General features: G+C 46.3%; 1 long non-coding RNA gene across 2 annotated transcripts in view; it reads right to left on the bottom strand.

Annotated features, from left to right (window-relative positions):
- Window positions 1–19,294, bottom strand: part of LOC142924005 (uncharacterized) — a 76,058-nt gene that overhangs the window by 2,222 nt on the left and 54,542 nt on the right. Inside the window, exon 1 of one of the 2 annotated variants that reach the window (XR_012941127.1) lies at window positions 1–19,294. This exon is cut by the window's right edge and continues 14,659 nt beyond it. The exons of the other annotated variant lie outside the window; for it this stretch is intronic. This is a non-coding gene — a long non-coding RNA (uncharacterized LOC142924005). 2 annotated transcript variants of the gene reach the window in all.

Consider the following 19,294-nt stretch of genomic DNA (forward strand, 5'->3'; position numbering starts at 1 on the left):
ACAGTGGGGAGCACAGGCGTTGCCTCTGCCAGTGATCTCAGTCAACCCACCGCTCCTGGGTCTGTCCCGTGAACTCCTCCTGCACCCAGCTGGCACAGCAGTCAACCCATAGCACCTGGGCCTGTCCTGGGACTCCTACCAGCAGTGCATATTGTGATGGTACCTGCTATGATTACAGCAGTGCATACCGACTGTGGTGGTACCTGCTATAATTATAGTAGGGCATATTGTGGTGGTACCTGCTATGATAACAGCAGTGCATATTGACTGTGATGGTACCTGCTATGATTACAGCAGCGCATACTGACTGTGGTGGTACCTGCTATGATACCAGCAGTGCATAAGGACTGTGGTGGGCTCTGCTATGATTACAGCAGTGCATACTGTGGTGGTACCTGCTATCACTACAGCAGTGCATACTGCTGTGATGGTCCTTGCTATGATTACAGCAGTGCATACTGACTGTGATGGTTCCTGCTATGAATACAGGAGTGCATACTGACTCTGGTGGTACCTGCAATTATTACAGCAGTGCATATTGTGATAGTACATGCTATGATTACAGCAGTGCATACCGACTGTGGTGGTACCTGGTCTGATTATAGTAGTGCATATTGTGGTGGTACCTGCTATGAAAACAGCAGTGCATACTGACTGTGATGGTACTGCTATGATTACAGCAGCGCATACTGACTGTGATGGTTCCTGCCATGATTACAGCAGTGCATACTGCTGTGGTGGTCCTTGCTATGATTACGGCAGTGCATACCGACTGTGGTGGTACCTGCTATGATTATAGCAGTGCATATGGTGGTGTGACCTGCTATGATAACAGTAGTTCATACTGACTGTGATAGTACCTGCTATGATAACAGCAGCGCATACTGACTGTGGTGGTACCTGCTATGATACCAGCAGTGCATAAGGACTGTGGTGGGACCTGCTATGATTACAGCAATGCATATTGTGGTGGTACCTGCTATCACTACAGCAGTGCATATCGACTGTAGGGGTACCTGCTATTATTACAGCATTGCAAACTGGCTGTGGTTGTTCCTGCAATGATTACAGCAGTGCATACTGCTGTGGTGGTACCTGCTATGATTACAGCAGTGCATACTGCTGTGGTGGTCCTTGCTATGATTACAGCAGTGCATACTGACTCTGGTGGTACCTGCAATTATTACAGCAGTGCATATTGTGATGGTACCTGCTATGATTACAGCAGTGCATACCGACTGTGGTGGTACCTGCTATGATTATAGTAGGGCATATTGTGGTGGTACCTGCTATGATAACAGCAGTGCATACTGACTGTGATGGTACCTGCTATGATTACAGCAGCGCATACTGACTGTGGTGGTACCTGCTATGATACCAGCAGTGCATAAGGACTGTGGTGGGACCTGCTATGATTACAGCAGTGCATACTGTGGTGGTACCTGCTATCACTACAGCAGTGCATACTGCTGTGATGGTCCTTGCTATGATTACAGCAGTGCATACTGACTGTGATGGTTCCTGCTATGATTACAGCAGTGCATACTGACTCTGGTGGTACCTGCAATTATTACATCAGTGCATATTGTGATGGTACATGCTATGATTACAGCAGTGCATACCGACTGTGGTGGTACCTGGTCTGATTATAGTAGTGCATATTGTGGTGGTACCTGCTATGAAACAGCAGTGCATACTGACTGTGATGGTACCTGCTATGATTACAGCAGCGCATACTGACTGTGATGGTTCCTGCTATGATTACAGCAGTGCATACTGCTGTGGTGGTCCTTGCTATGATTACGGCAGTGCATACCGACTGTGGTGGTACCTGCTATGATTATAGCAGTGCATATGGTGGTGTGACCTGCTATGATAACAGTAGTTCATACTGACTGTGATAGTACCTGCTATGATAACAGCAGCGCATACTGACTGTGGTGGTACCTGCTATGATACCAGCAGTGCATAAGGACTGTGGTGGGACCTGCTATGATTACAGCAATGCATATTGTGGTGGTACCTACTATCACTACAGCAGTGCATATCGACTGTAGGGGTACCTGCTATTATTACAGCATTGCAAACTGGCTGTGGTTGTTCCTGCAATGATTACAGCAGTGCATACTGCTGTGGTGGTACCTGCTATGATTACAGCAGTGCATACTGCTGTGGTGGTCCTTGCTATGATTACAGCAGTGCATACTGACTGTGATGGTTCCTGCTATGATTACAGCAGTGCATACTGCTGTGGTGGTACCTGCTATGATTACAGCAGTGCATTCTGACTCTGGTGGTGCCTGCAATTATTACAGCAGTGCATATTGTGATGGTACATGCTATGATTACAGCAGTGCATATCGACTGCGGTGGTACCTGCTCTGATTATAGTAGTGCATATTGTGGTGGTACCTGCTATGATAACATCAGTGCATACTGACTGTGATGGTACCTGCTATGATTACAGCAGCGCATACTGACTGCGATGGTTCCTGCTATGATTACAGCAGTGCATACTGCTGTGGTGGTCCTTGCTATGATTACGGCAGTGCATACCGACTGTGGTGGTACCTGCTATGATTATAGCAGTGCATACTGCTGTGGTGGTACCTGCTATGATAACAGTAGTTCATACTGTGATGGTACCTGCTATGATACCAGCAGTGCATAAGGACTGTGGTGGGACCTGCTATGATTACAGCAATGCATATTGTGGTGGTACCTGGTATCACTACAGCAGTGCATATCGACTGTGATGGTACCTGCTATGATTACGGCAGCGCATAATGACTGTGGTGGGACCTGCTATGATACCAGCAGTGCATAAGGACTGTGGTGGGACCTGCTATGATTACAACAGTGCATACTGTGGTGGTACCTGTTATCACTACAGCAGTGCATATCGACTGTAGGGGTACCTGATATTATTACAGCATTGCATACTGACTGTGGTTGTTCCTGCAATGATTACAGCAGTGCATACTGACTGTGATGGTTCTTGTTATGATTACAGCAGTGCATAAGCCCTGTGGTGGTACCTGCTATGGTTATAGCAGTGCATACTGTGGTGGTACCTGCTATAACTACAGCAGTGCATACTGACTGTGAGGGTTTCTGCTATGATTACAGCAGTGCATACTGCTGTGGTGGTCCTTGGTATGATTACTGCAGTGCATACTGACTCTGGTGGTACCTGCAATTATTACAGCAGTGCATATTGTGATGGTACCTGCAATGATTACAGCTGTGCATACTGACTGTGGTTGTACCTGCTATGATTACAGCAGTGCATACTGAATGTGATAGTTCCTGTTATGATTACAGCAGTGCATACTGCTGTGTTGGTGCTTGCTATGATTACAGCAGTGCATACTGACTCTGGTGGTAACTGCAATTATTACAGCAGTGCATATTGTGATGGTACCTGCTATGATTACAGCAGTGCATACCGACTGTGGTGGTACCTGCTATGGTTATAGCAGTGCATACTGTGATGGCACCTGCAATCACCACAGCAGTGAATACTGACTGTGATGGTTCCTGCTATGCTTGCAGCAGTGCATACTGCTGTGGTGGTCCCTGCTATGATTACAGCAGTGCATACTGACTCTGGTGGTACCTGCAATTATTACAGCAGTGCATATTGTGATGGTACCTGCTATGATTACAGCAGTGCATACCGACTGTGGTGGTACCTGCTATGATTATAGTAGTGCATATTGTGGTGGTACCTGCTATAATAACAGCAGTGCATACTGACTGTGATGGTACCTGCTATGATTACAGCAGCGCAAACTGACTGCAGTGGTACCTGCTATGATACCAGCAGTGCATAAGGACTGTGGTGGGACCTGCTATGATTACAGCAGTGCATACTGTGGTGGTACCTGCTATCACTACAGCAGTGCATATCGACTGTAGGGGTACCTGCTATTATTACAGCATTGCAATACTGACTGTGGTTGTCCCTGCTATGATTACAGCAGTGCATACTGACTGTGATGGTTCCTGTTATGATTACAGCAGTGCATATTGCTGTGGTGGTCCTTGCTATGATTACAGCAGTGCATACTGACTGTGATGGTTCCTGCTATGATTACAGCAGTGCATACTGCTGTGATGGTCCCTGCTATGATTACAGCAGTGCATACTGACTGGTGGTAAATGCAATTATTACAGCATTGCATATTGTGATGGTACATGCTATGATTACAGCAGTGCATACCGACTGTGGTGGTACCTGGTCTGATTATAGTAGTGTATATTGTGGTGGTACCTGCTATGATAACAGCAGTGCATACTGACTGTGATGGTACCTGCTATGATTACAGCAGCGCATACTGACTGCGATGGTTCCTGCTATGATTACAGCAGTGCATACTGCTGTGGTGGTCCTTGCTATGATTACAGCAGTGCATACCGACTGTGGTGGTACCTGCTATGATAACAGCAGTGCATACGGTGGTGGTGCCTGCTATGATAACAGTAGTTCATACTGTGATGGTACCTGCTATGATACCAGCAGTGCATAAGGACTGTGGTGGGACCTGCTATGATTACAGCAATGCATATTGTGGTGGTACCTGCTATCACTACAGCAGTGCATATCGACTGTGATGGTACCTGCTATGATTACAGCAGCGCATAGTGACTGTGGTGGGACCTGCTATGATACCAGCATTGCATAAGGACTGTGGTGGGACCTGCTATGATTACAGCAGTGCATACTGTGGTGGTACCTGTTATCACTACAGCAGTGCATATCGACTGTAGGGGTACCTGATATTATTACAGCATTGCATACTGACTGTGGTTGTTCCTGCAATGATTACAGCAGTGCATACTGACTGTGATGGTTCTTGTTATGATTACAGCAGTGCATAAGGCCTGTGGTGGTACCTGCTATGGTTATAGCAGTGCATACTGTGGTGGTACCTGCTATAACTACAGCAGTGCATACTGACTGTGAGGGTTTCTGCTATGATTACAGCAGTGCATACTGCTGTGGTGGTCCTTGGTATGATTACTGCAGTGCATACTGACTCTGGTACCTGCAATTATTACAGCAGTGCATATTGTGATGGTACCTGCAATGATTACAGCTGTGCATACTGACTGAGGTTGTACCTGCTATGATTACAGCAGTGCATACTGAATGTAATGGTTCCTGTTATGATTACAGCAGTGCATACTGCTGTGTTGGTGCTTGAAATGATTACAGCAGTGCATACTGACTCTGGTGGTAACTGCAATTATTACAGCAGTGCATATTGTGATGGTACCTGCAATGATTACAGCAGTGCATACCGACTGTGGTGGTACCTGCTATGGTTATAGCAGTGCATACTGTGATGGCACCTGCAATCACCACAGCAGTGAATACTGACTGTGATGGTTCCTACTATGCTTGCAGCAGTGCATACTGCTGTGGTGGTCCCTGCTATGATTACAGCAGTGCATACTGACTCTGGTGGTACCTGCAATTATTACAGCAGTGCATATTGTGATGGTACCTGCTATGATTACAGCAGTGCATACCGACTGTGGTGGTACCTGCTATGATTATAGTAGTGCATATTGTGGTGGTACCTGCTATAATAACAGCAGTGCATACTGACTGTGATGGTACCTGCTATGATTACAGCAGCGCAAACTGACTGCAGTGGTACCTGCTATGATACCAGCAGTGCATAAGGACTGTGGTGGGACCTGCTATGATTACAGCAGTGCATACTGTGGTGGTACCTGCTATCACTACAGCAGTGCATATCGACTGTAGGGGTACCTGCTATTATTACAGCATTGCAATACTGACTGTGGTTGTCCCTGCTATGATTACAGCAGTGCATACTGACTGTGATGGTTCCTGTTATGATTACAGCAGTGCATATTGCTGTGGTGGTCCTTGCTATGATTACAGCAGTGCATACTGACTGCGATGGTTCCTGCTATGATTACAGCAGTGCATACTGCTGTGATGGTCCCTGCTATGATTACAGCAGTGCATACTGACTGGTGGTAAATGCAATTATTACAGCATTGCATATTGTGATGGTACATGCTATGATTACAGCAGTGCATACCGACTGTGGTGGTACCTGGTCTGATTATAGTAGTGTATATTGTGGTGGTACCTGCTATGATAACAGCAGTGCATACTGACTGTGATGGTACCTGCTATGATTACAGCAGCGCATACTGACTGCGATGGTTCCTGCTATGATTACAGCAGTGCATACTGCTGTGGTGGTCCTTGCTATGATTACAGCAGTGCATACCGACTGTGGTGGTACCTGTTTTGATAACAGCAGTGCATACGGTGGTGGTACCTGCTATGATAACAGTAGTTCATACTGTGATGGTACCTGCTATGATACCAGCAGTGCATAAGGACTGTGGTGGGACCTGCTATGATTACAGCAATGCATATTGTGGTGGTACCTGCTATCACTACAGCAGTGCATATCGACTGTGATGGTACCTGCTATGATTACAGCAGCGCATAGTGACTGTGGTGGGACCTGCTATGATACCAGCATTGCATAAGGACTGTGGTGGGACCTGCTATGATTACAGCAGTGCATACTGTGGTGGTACCTGTTATCACTACAGCAGTGCATATCGACTGTAGGGGTACCTGATATTATTACAGCATTGCATACTGACTGTGGTTGTTCCTGCAATGATTACAGCAGTGCATACTGACTGTGATGGTTCTTGTTATGATTACAGCAGTGCATAAGGCCTGTGGTGGTACCTGCTATGGTTATAGCAGTGCATACTGTGGTGGTACCTGCTATAACTACAGCAGTGCATACTGACTGTGAGGGTTTCTGCTATGATTACAGCAGTGCATACTGCTGTGGTGGTCCTTGGTATGATTACTGCAGTGCATACTGACTCTGGTGGTACCTGCAATTATTACAGCAGTGCATATTGTGATGGTACCTGCAATGATTACAGCTGTGCATACTGACTGTGGTTGTACCTGCTATGATTACAGCAGTGCATACTGAATGTGATGGTTCCTGTTATGATTACAGCAGTGCATACTGCTGTGTTGGTGCTTGCTATGATTACAGCAGTGCATACTGACTCTGGTGGTAACTGCAATTATTACAGCAGTGCATATTGTGATGGTACCTGCTATGATTACAGCAGTGCATACCGACTGTGGTGGTACCTGCTATGGTTATAGCAGTGCATACTGTGATGGCACCTGCAATCACCACAGCAGTGAATACTGACTGTGATGGTTCCTGCTATGCTTGCAGCAGTGCATACTGCTGTGGTGGTCCCTGCTATGATTACAGCAGTGCATACTGACTCTGGTCGTACCTGCAATTATTACAGCAGTGCATATTGTGATGGTACCTGCTATGATTACAGCAGTGCATACCGACTGTGGTGGTACCTGCTATGATTATAGTAGTGCATATTGTGGTGGTACCTGCTATAATAACAGCAGTGCATACTGACTGTGATGGTACCTGCTATGATTACAGCAGCGCATACTGACTGCAGTGGTACCTGCTATGATACCAGCAGTGCATAAGGACTGTGGTGGGACCTGCTATGATTACAGCAGTGCATACTGTGGTGGTACCTGCTATCACTACAGCAGTGCACATCGACTGTAGGGGTACCTGCTATTATTACAGCATTGCAATACTGACTGTGGTTGTCCCTGCAATGATTACAGCAGTGCATACTGACTGTGATGGTTCCTGTTATGATTACAGCAGTGCATATTGCTGTGGTGGTCCTTGCTATGATTACAGCAGTGCATACTGACTGTGATGGTTCCTGCTATGATTACAGCAGTGCATACTGCTGTGATGGTCCCTGCTATGATTACAGCAGTGCATACTGACTGGTGGTAAATGCAATTATTACAGCATTGCATATTGTGATGGTACATGCTATGATTACAGCAGTGCATACTGACTGTGGTGGTACCTGGTCTGATTATAGTAGTGTATATTGTGGTGGTACCTGCTATGATAACAGCAGTGCATACTGACTGTGATGGTACCTGCTATGATTACAGCAGCGCATACTGACTGCGATGGTTCCTGCTATGATAACAGCAGTGCATACGGTGGTGGTACCTGCTATGATAACAGTAGTTCATACTGTGATGGTACCTGCTATGATACCAGCAGTGCATAAGGACTGTGGTGGGACCTGCTATGATTACAGCAATGCATATTGTGATGGTACCTGCTATCACTACAGCAGTGCATATCGACTGTGATGGTACCTGCTATGATTACAGCAGCGCATACTGACTGTGGTGGGACCTGCTATGATACCAGCAGTGCATAAGGACTGTGGTGGGACCTGCTATGATTACAGCAGTGCATACTGTGGTGGTACCTGATATCACTACAGCAGTGTACATCGACTGTAGGGGTACCTGATATTATTACAGCATTGCATACTGACTGTGGTTGTTCCTGCAATGATTACAGCAGTGCATACTGACTGTGATGGTTCTTGTTATGATTACAGCAGTGCATAAGGCCTGTGGTGGTACCTGCTATGGTTATAGCAGTGCATACTGTGGTGGTACCTGCTATAACTACAGCAGTGCATACTGACTGTGAGGGTTTCTGCTATGATTACAGCAGTGCATACTGCTGTGGTGGTCCTTGGTATGATTACTGCAGTGCATACTGACTCTGGTGGTACCTGCAATTATTACAGCAGTGCATATTGTGATGGTACCTGCAATGATTACAGCTGTGCATACTGACTGTGGTTGTACCTGCTATGATTACAGCAGTGCATACTGACTGCGATGGTTCCTGCTATGATTACAGCAGTGCATACTGCTGTGGTGGTACCTGCTATGATTACAGCAGTACACACCGACTGTGGTGGTATCTGCTATGATATTAGCAGTGCATATTGTGGTGGTACCTCCTATCACTACAGCAGTGCATATCGACTGTAGGGGTACCTGCTATGATTACAGTGCATATTGTGGTGGTACCTGCAATTATTACAGCAGTGCATATTGTGATGGTACCTGCTAAGATAACAGCTGTGCATACTGACTGTGGTGGTACCTGCTATGATTACAGCAGTGCATACTGCTGTGGTGGTACCTGTTATGATTACAGCAGTGCATACTTTGGTGGTACCTGCTATCACAAAAGCAGTGCATTTCGACTGTAGAGGTTCCTGCTATTATTAGAGCATTGCATACTGACTGTGGTTGTTTCTGCTATGATTACAGCAGTGCACACTGCTGTGGTGGTACCTGCTATGAAAACAGCTGTGCATACTGTGATGGTTCCTGTTATGATTACAGCAGTGCATACTGACTCTGGTGGTACCTGCAATTATTAAAGCAGTGCATATTGTGATGGTACCTGCTATGATTACAGCAGTGCATACCGACTGTGGTGGTACCTGCTATGATTGTAGCAGTGCATATTGTGGTGGTACCTGCTATGATAACAACAGTGTATACTGACTGTGATGGTACCTGCTATGATTATAGCAGTGCATATTGCTGTGGTGGTACCTGCCATGATTACAGCTGTGCATACTGACTGTGGTGGTACCTGCTATGATTACAGCAGTGCATACTGACTGTGATGGTTCCTGCTATGATTACAGCAGTGCATATTGTGATGGTACGTGCTATAAGTACAGCAGTGCATGCCGACTGTGGTGGTACCTGCTATGATTATAGCAGTGCATACTGTGGTGGTACCTGCTATCACTACAGCAGTACATACTGACTGTGATGGTTCCTGCTATGATTACAGCAGTGCATACTGCTGTGGTGGTACCTGCTATGATTACAGCAGTGCATACTGACTCTGGTGGTACCTGCTATGATTATAGCAGTGCATACTATGGTGGTACCTGCTATCACTACAGCAGTGCATACTGACTGTGATGGTTCCTGCTATGATTACAGCAGTGCATACTGCTGTGGTGGTCCCTGCTATGATTACAGCAGTGCATACTGACTCTGGTGGTACCTGCATTTATTACAGCAGTGCATATTGTGATGGTACCTGCTGTGATTACAGCTGTGCATACTGACTGTGGTGGTACCTGCTATGATTACAGCAGTGCATACTGACTGTGGTGGTACCTGCTATGATTACAGCAGTGCATACTGCTGTGGTTGTACCTGCTATGATTACAGCAGTGCATATTGTGTTGGAACCTGCTATGATTACAGCAGTGCATACTGCTGTGGTGGTCCCTGCTATGATTACAGCAGTGCATACTGACTCTGGTGGTACCTGCAATTATTACAGCAGTGCATATTGTGATGGTACCTGCTATGATTACAGCAGCGCATACTGACTGTGGTGGTACCTGCTATGATACCAGCAGTGCATAAGGACTGTGGTGGGACCTGCTATGATTACAGCAGTGCATACTGTGGTGGTACCTGCTATCACTACAGCAGTGCATATCGACTGTAGGGGTACCTGCTATTATTACAGCATTGCAATACTGACTGTGGTTGTTCCTGCTATGATACTAGCAGTACATAAGGACTGTGGTGGGACCTGCTATGATAACAGCAGTGCATACTGACCGTGATGGTTTCTGTTATGATTACAGCAGTGCATATTGCTGTGGCGGTCCCTGCTATGATTACAGCAGTGCATACTGACTCTGGTTGTACCTGCAATTATTACAGCAGTGCATAATGTGATGGTACCTGCTATGATTACAGCAGTGCATACCGACTGTGGTGGTACCTGGTCTGATTATAGTAGTGCATATTGTGGTGGTACCTGCTATGAAAATGGCAGTGCATACTGACTGTGATGGTACCTGCTATGATTACAGCAGCGCATACTGACTGTGATGGTTCCTGCTATGATTACAGCAGTGCATACTGCTGTGGTGATCCTTGCTATGATTACAGCAGTGCATACTGACTGTAGTGGTACCTGCTATGATTATAGCAGTGCATATGGTGGTGGTACCTGCTATGATAACAGTAGTTCATACTGACTGTGATGGTACCTGCAATGATAACAGCAGCGCATACTGACTGTGGTGGTACCTGCTATGATACCAGCAGTGCATAAGGACTGTGGTGGGACCTGCTATGATTACAGCAATGCATATTGTGGTGGTACCTGCTATCACTACAGCAGTGCATATCGACTGTAGGGGTACCTGCTATTATTACAGCATTGCAAACTGGCTGTGGTTGTTCCTGCAATGATTACAGCAGTGCATACTGCTGTGGTGGTACCTGCTATGATTACAGCAGTCCATACTGCTGTGGTGGTCCTTGCTATGATTACAGCAGTGCATACTGACTGCGGTGGTACCTGCTCTGATTATAGTAGTGCATATTGTGGTGGTACCTGCTATGATAACAGCAGTGCATACTGACTGTGATGGTACCTGCTATGATTACAGCATCGCATACTACTGTGATGGTTCCTGCTATGATTACAGCAGTGCATACTGCTGTGGTGGTACCTGCTATGATTACAGCAGTGCATACTAACTCTGGTGGTACCTGCAATTATTACAGCAATGCATATTGTGATGGTACATGCTATGATTACATCAGTGCATACCGACTGTGGTGGTACCTGCTATGATTATAGTAGTGCATATTGTGGTGGTACCTGCTATGATAACAGCAGTGCATACTGACTATGATGGTACCTGCTATGATTACAGCAGCGCATAGTGACTGTGGTGGTACCTGCTATGATACCAGAAGTGCATACTGCTGTGGTTGTACCTGCTATGATTACAGCAGTGCATATTGTGTTGGTACCTGCTATGATTACAGCAGTGCATACTGCTGTGGTGGTACCTGATATGATTACAGCAGTGCATATTGTGGTGGTACCTGCTTTCATAACATCAGTGCATACTGTGGTGGTACCTGTTCTGAATACAGCAATGCATACTGCTGTGGTGGTAACTGCTATGATTACAGCAGTTCATATTGTGGTGGTACCTGCGATGATTACAGCAGTGAATACCGACTGTCATGGTACCTGCTATCACGACAGCAGTGCATACCGACTGTGGTGGTTCCTGCTATCACTACAGCAGTGTATTCCGACTGTGGTGGTACCTGCTATCACGCAGAAGTGCATACTGCTGTGGTGGTACCTGCTATGATTACAGCAGTGCATACTGCTGTGGTGGTCCTTGCTATGATTACAGCAGTGCATACTGACTGCGGTGGTACCTGCTCTGATTATAGTAGTGCATATTGTGGTGGTACCTGCTATGATAACAGCAGTGCATACTGACTGTGATGGTACCTGCTATGATTACAGCATCGCATACTACTGTGATGGTTCCTGCTATGATTACAGCAGTGCATACTGCTGTGGTGGTACCTGCTATGATTACAGCAGTGCATACCGACTGTGGTGGTACCTGCTATGATTATAGTAGTGCATATTGTGGTGGTACCTGCTATGATAACAGCAGTGCATACTGACTGTGATGGTACCTGCTATGATTACAGCAGCGCATACTGACTGTGGTGGTACCTGCTATGATACCAGAAGTGCATACTGCTGTGGTTGTACCCGCTATGATTACAGCAATGCATATTGTGTTGGTACCTGCTATGATTACAGCAGTGCATACTGCTGTGGTGGTACCTGATATGATTACATCAGTGCATATTGTGGTGGTACCTGCTTTCATAACTGCAGTGCATACTGTGGTGGTACCTGTTCTGAATACAGCAATGCATACTGCTGTGGTGGTAACTGCTATGATTACAGCAGTTCATATTGTGGTGGTACCTGCGATGATTACAGCAGTGAATACCGACTGTCATGGTACCTGCTATCACGACAGCAGTGCATACCGACTGTGGTGGTTCCTGCTATCACTACAGCAGTGTATTCCGACTGTGGTGGTACCTGCTATCACGACAGCAGTGTATACCGACTGTGGTGGTACCTGCTATCACGACAGCAGTGCATACCGACTGTGGTGGTACCTGCTATCACGACAGCAGTGTATACCGACTGAGGTGGTACCTGATATGATTACAGCAGTGCATACTGTGGTGGAACCTGCTATTATTACAGCAGTGCATATTGTGGTAGTACCTGCTATGATTACAGCAGTGCAAACTGTGGTGGAACCTGCTATGATTACAGCAGTGCATATTGTGGTGGTACCTGCTTTCATAACAGCAGTGCATACTGTGGTGGTACCTGTTCTGAATACAGCAATGCATACTGCTGTGGTGGTAACTGCTTTGATTACAGCAGTGCAAATTGTGGTGGTACCTGCGATGATTACAGCAGTGAATACCGACTGTCGTGGTACCTGCTATCACGACAGCAGTGCATACCGACGGTGGTGGTACCTGCTATCACTACAGCAGTGTATTCCGACTGTGATGGTTCCTGCTATGATTACAGCAGTGCATACTGCTGTGGTGGTCCCTGCTATGATTACAGCAGTGTATACTGACTCTGGTGGTACCTGCATTTATTACAGCAGTGCATATTGTGATGGTACCTGCTGTGATTACAGCTGTGCATACTGACTGTGGTGGTACCTGCTATGATTACAGCAGTGCATACTGACTGTGGTGGTACCTGCTATGATTACAGCAGTGCATACTGCTGTGGTTGTACCTGCTATGATTACAGCAGTGCATATTGTGTTGGAACCTGCTATGATTACAGCAGTGCATACTGCTGTGGTGGTCCCTGCTATGATTACAGCAGTGCATACTGACTCTGGTGGTACCTGCAATTATTACAGCAGTGCATATTGTGATGGTACCTGCTATGATTACAGCAGCGCATACTGACTGTGGTGGTACCTGCTATGATACCAGCAGTGCATAAGGACTGTGGTGGGACCTGCTATGATTACAGCAGTGCATACTGTGGTGGTACCTGCTATCACTACAGCAGTGCATATCGACTGTAGGGGTACCTGCTATTATTACAGCATTGCAATACTGACTGTGGTTGTTCCTGCTATGATACTAGCAGTACATAAGGACTGTGGTGGGACCTGCTATGATAACAGCAGTGCATACTGACCGTGATGGTTTCTGTTATGATTACAGCAGTGCATATTGCTGTGGCGGTCCCTGCTATGATTACAGCAGTGCATACTGACTCTGGTTGTACCTGCAATTATTACAGCAGTGCATAATGTGATGGTACCTGCTATGATTACAGCAGTGCATACCGACTGTGGTGGTACCTGGTCTGATTATAGTAGTGCATATTGTGGTGGTACCTGCTATGAAAATGGCAGTGCATACTGACTGTGATGGTACCTGCTATGATTACAGCAGCGCATACTGACTGTGATGGTTCCTGCTATGATTACAGCAGTGCATACTGCTGTGGTGATCCTTGCTATGATTACAGCAGTGCATACCGACTGTAGTGGTACCTGCTATGATTATAGCAGTGCATATGGTGGTGGTACCTGCTATGATAACAGTAGTTCATACTGACTGTGATGGTACCTGCAATGATAACAGCAGCGCATACTGACTGTGGTGGTACCTGCTATGATACCAGCAGTGCATAAGGACTGTGGTGGGACCTGCTATGATTACAGCAATGCATATTGTGGTGGTACCTGCTATCACTACAGCAGTGCATATCGACTGTAGGGGTACCTGCTATTATTACAGCATTGCAAACTGGCTGTGGTTGTTCCTGCAATGATTACAGCAGTGCATACTGCTGTGGTGGTACCTGCTATGATTACAGCAGTCCATACTGCTGTGGTGGTCCTTGCTATGATTACAGCAGTGCATACTGACTGCGGTGGTACCTGCTCTGATTATAGTAGTGCATATTGTGGTGGTACCTGCTATGATAACAGCAGTGCATACTGACTGTGATGGTACCTGCTATGATTACAGCATCGCATACTACTGTGATGGTTCCTGCTATGATTACAGCAGTGCATACTGCTGTGGTGGTACCTGCTATGATTACAGCAGTGCATACTAACTCTGGTGGTACCTGCAATTATTACAGCAATGCATATTGTGATGGTACATGCTATGATTACATCAGTGCATACCGACTGTGGTGGTACCTGCTATGATTATAGTAGTGCATATTGTGGTGGTACCTGCTATGATAACAGCAGTGCATACTGACTATGATGGTACCTGCTATGATTACAGCAGCGCATAGTGACTGTGGTGGTACCTGCTATGATACCAGAAGTGCATACTGCTGTGGTTGTACCTGCTATGATTACAGCAGTGCATATTGTGTTGGTACCTGCTATGATTACAGCAGTGCATACTGCTGTGGTGGTACCTGATATGATTACAGCAGTGCATATTGTGGTGGTACCTGCTTTCATAACAGCAGTGCATACTGTGGTGGTACCTGTTCTGAATACAGCAATGCATACTGCTGTGGTGGTAACTGCTATGATTACAGCAGTTCATATTGTGGTGGTACCTGCGATGATTACAGCAGTGAATACCGACTGTCATGGTACCTGCTATCACGACAGCAGTGCATACCGACTGTGGTGGTTCCTGCTATCACTACAGCAGTGTATTCCGACTGTGGTGGTACCTGCTATCACGCAGAAGTGCATACTGCTGTGGTGGTACCTGCTATGATTACAGCAGTGCATACTGCTGTGGTGGTCCTTGCTATGATTACAGCAGTGCATACTGACTGCGGTGGTACCTGCTCTGATTATAGTAGTGCATATTGTGGTGGTACCTGCTATGATAACAGCAGTGCATACTGACTGTGATGGTACCTGCTATGATTACAGCATCGCATACTACTGTGATGGTTCCTGCTATGATTACAGCAGTGCATACTGCTGTGGTAGTACCTGCTATGATTACAGCAGTGCATACCGACTGTGGTGGTACCTGCTATGATTATAGTAGTGCATATTGTGGTGGTACCTGCTATGATAACAGCAGTGCATACTGACTGTGATGGTACCTGCTATGATTACAGCAGCGCATACTGACTGTGGTGGTACCTGCTATGATACCAGAAGTGCATACTGCTGTGGTTGTACCCGCTATGATTACAGCAATGCATATTGTGTTGGTACCTGCTATGATTACAGCAGTGCATACTGCTGTGGTGGTACCTGATATGATTACATCAGTGCATATTGTGGTGGTACCTGCTTTCATAACTGCAGTGCATACTGTGGTGGTACCTGTTCTGAATACAGCAATGCATACTGCTGTGGTGGTAACTGCTATGATTACAGCAGTTCATATTGTGGTGGTACCTGCGATGATTACAGCAGTGAATACCGACTGTCATGGTACCTGCTATCACGACAGCAGTGCATACCGACTGTGGTGGTTCCTGCTATCACTACAGCAGTGTATTCCGACTGTGGTGGTACCTGCTATCACGACAGCAGTGTATACCGACTGTGGTGGTACCTGCTATCACGACAGCAGTGCATACCGACTGTGGTGGTACCTGCTATCACGACAGCAGTGTATACCGACTGAGGTGGTACCTGATATGATTACAGCAGTGCATACTGTGGTGGAACCTGCTATTATTACAGCAGTGCATATTGTGGTAGTACCTGCTATGATTACAGCAGTGCAAACTGTGGTGGAACCTGCTATGATTACAGCAGTGCATATTGTGGTGGTACCTGCTTTCATAACAGCAGTGCATACTGTGGTGGTACCTGTTCTGAATACAGCAATGCATACTGCTGTGGTGGTAACTGCTTTGATTACAGCAGTGCAAATTGTGGTGGTACCTGCGATGATTACAGCAGTGAATACCGACTGTCGTGGTACCTGCTATCACGACAGCAGTGCATACCGACGGTGGTGGTACCTGCTATCACTACAGCAGTGTATTCCGACTGTGGTGGTACCCGCTATCACGACAGCAGTGCATACCGACTGTGGTGGTACCTGCTATCACGACAGCAGTGTATACCTACTGAGGTGGTACCTGCTATCACGACAGCAGTGTATACAGAATGTGGTGGTACCTGATATGATTACAGCAGTGCATACTGTGGTGGAACCTGCTATTATTACAGCAATGCATATTGTGGTAGTACCTGCTATGATTACAGCAGTGCAAACTGTAGTGGAACCTGCTATGATTACAGCAGTGCATATTGTGGTGGTACCTGCTTTCATAACAGCAGTGCATACTGTGGTGGTACCTGTTCTGAATACAGCAATGCATACTGCTGTGGTGGTAACTGCTTTGATTACAGCAGTGCAAATTGTGGTGGTACCTGCGATGATTACAGCAGTGAATACCGACTGTCGTGGTACCTGCTATCACGACAGCAGTGCATACCGACGGTGGTGGTACCTGCTATCACTACAGCAGTGTATTCCGACTGTGGTGGTACCTGCTATCACGACAGCAGTGCATACCGACTGTGGTGGTACCTGCTATCACGACAGCAGTGTATACCTACTGAGGTGGTACCTGCTATCACGACAGCAGTGTATACCGAATGTGGTGGTACCTGATATGATTACAGCAGTGCATACTGTGGTGGAACCTGCTAGTATTACAGCAGTGCATATTGTGGTAGTACCTGCTATGATTACAGCAGTGCATACTATAGTGGAACCTGCTATGATTACAGCAGTGCATATTGTTGTGGTAGCTGCTATTACAGCAGTGCACATCGACTGTAGGGGTACCTACTATTATTACAGCATTGCATACTGACTGTGGTTGTTCCTGCTATGATTACAGCAGTGCATACTGAATGTGATGGTTCCTGTTATGATTACAGCAGTGCATACTGCTGTGTTGGTGCTTGCTATGATTACAGCAGTGCATACTGACTCTGGTGGTAACTGCAATTATTACAGCAGTGCATATTGTGATGGTACCTGCTATGATTACAGCAGTGCATACCGACTGTGGTGGTACCTGCTATGGTTATAGCAGTGCATACTGTGATGGCACCTGCAATCACCACAGCAGTGAATACTGACTGTGATGGTTCCTGCTATGCTTACAGCAGTGCATACTGCTGTGGTGGTCCCTGCTATGATTACAGCAGTGCATACTGACTCTGGTGGTACCTGCAATTATTACAGCAGTGCATATTGTGATGGTACCTGCTATGATTACAGCAGTGCATACCGACTGTGGTGGTACCTGCTATGATTATAGTAGTGCATATTGTGGTGGTACCTGCTATAATAACAGCAGTGCATACTGACTGTGATGGTACCTGCTATGATTACAGCAGCGCATACTGACTGCAGTGGTACCTGCTATGATACCAGCAGTGCATAAGGACTGTGGTGGGAGCTGCTATGATTACAGCAGTGCATACTGTGGTGGTACCTGCTATCACTACAGCAGTGCATATCGACTGTAGGGGTACCTGCTATTATTACAGCATTGCAATACTGACTGTGGTTGTCCCTGCTATGATTACAGCAGTGCATACTGACTGTGATGGTTCCTGTTATGATTACAGCAGTGCATATTGCTGTGGTGGTCCTTGCTATGATTACAGCAGTGCATACTGACTGTGATGGTTCCTGCTATGATTACAGCAGTGCATACTGCTGTGATGGTCCCTGCTATGATTACAGCAGTGCATACTGACTGGTGGTAAATGCAATTATTACAGCATTGCATATTGTGATGGTACATGCTATGATTACAGCAGTGCATACCGACTGTGGTGGTACCTGGTCTGATTATAGTAGTGTATATTGTGGTGGTACCTGCTATGATAACAGCAGTGCATACTGTGATGGTACCTGCTATGATTACAGCAGCGCATACTGACTGCGATGGTTCCTGCTATGATTACAGCAGTGCATACTGCTGTGGTGGTCCTTGCTATGATTACAGCAGTGCATACCGACTGTGGTGGTACCTGCTATGATAACAGCAGTGCATACGGTGGTGGTACCTGCTATGATAACAGTAGTTCATACTGTGATGGTACCTGCTATGATACCAGCAGTGCATAAGGACTGTGGTGGGACCTGCTATGATTACAGCAATGCATATTGTGGTGCTACCTGCTATCACTACAGCAGTGCATATCGACTGTGATGGTACCTGCTATGATTACGGCAGCGCACACTGACTGTGGTGGGACCTGCTATGATACCAGCAGTGCATAAGGACTGTGGTGGGACCTGCTATGATTACAGCAGTGCATACTGTGGTGGTACCTGTTATCACTACAGCAGTGCATATCGACTGTAGGGGAACCTGATATTATTACAGCATTGCATACTGACTGTGGTTGTTCCTGCAATGACTACAGCAGTGCATACTGACTGTGATGGTTCTTGTTA

This window comes from Petromyzon marinus, chromosome 7, assembly GCF_048934315.1.
Source record: "Petromyzon marinus isolate PM22_M1 ecotype Great Lakes invasive population chromosome 7, UKy_Petmar_22M1.pri1.0, whole genome shotgun sequence".
NCBI lineage: Eukaryota > Metazoa > Chordata > Hyperoartia > Petromyzontiformes > Petromyzontidae > Petromyzon > Petromyzon marinus.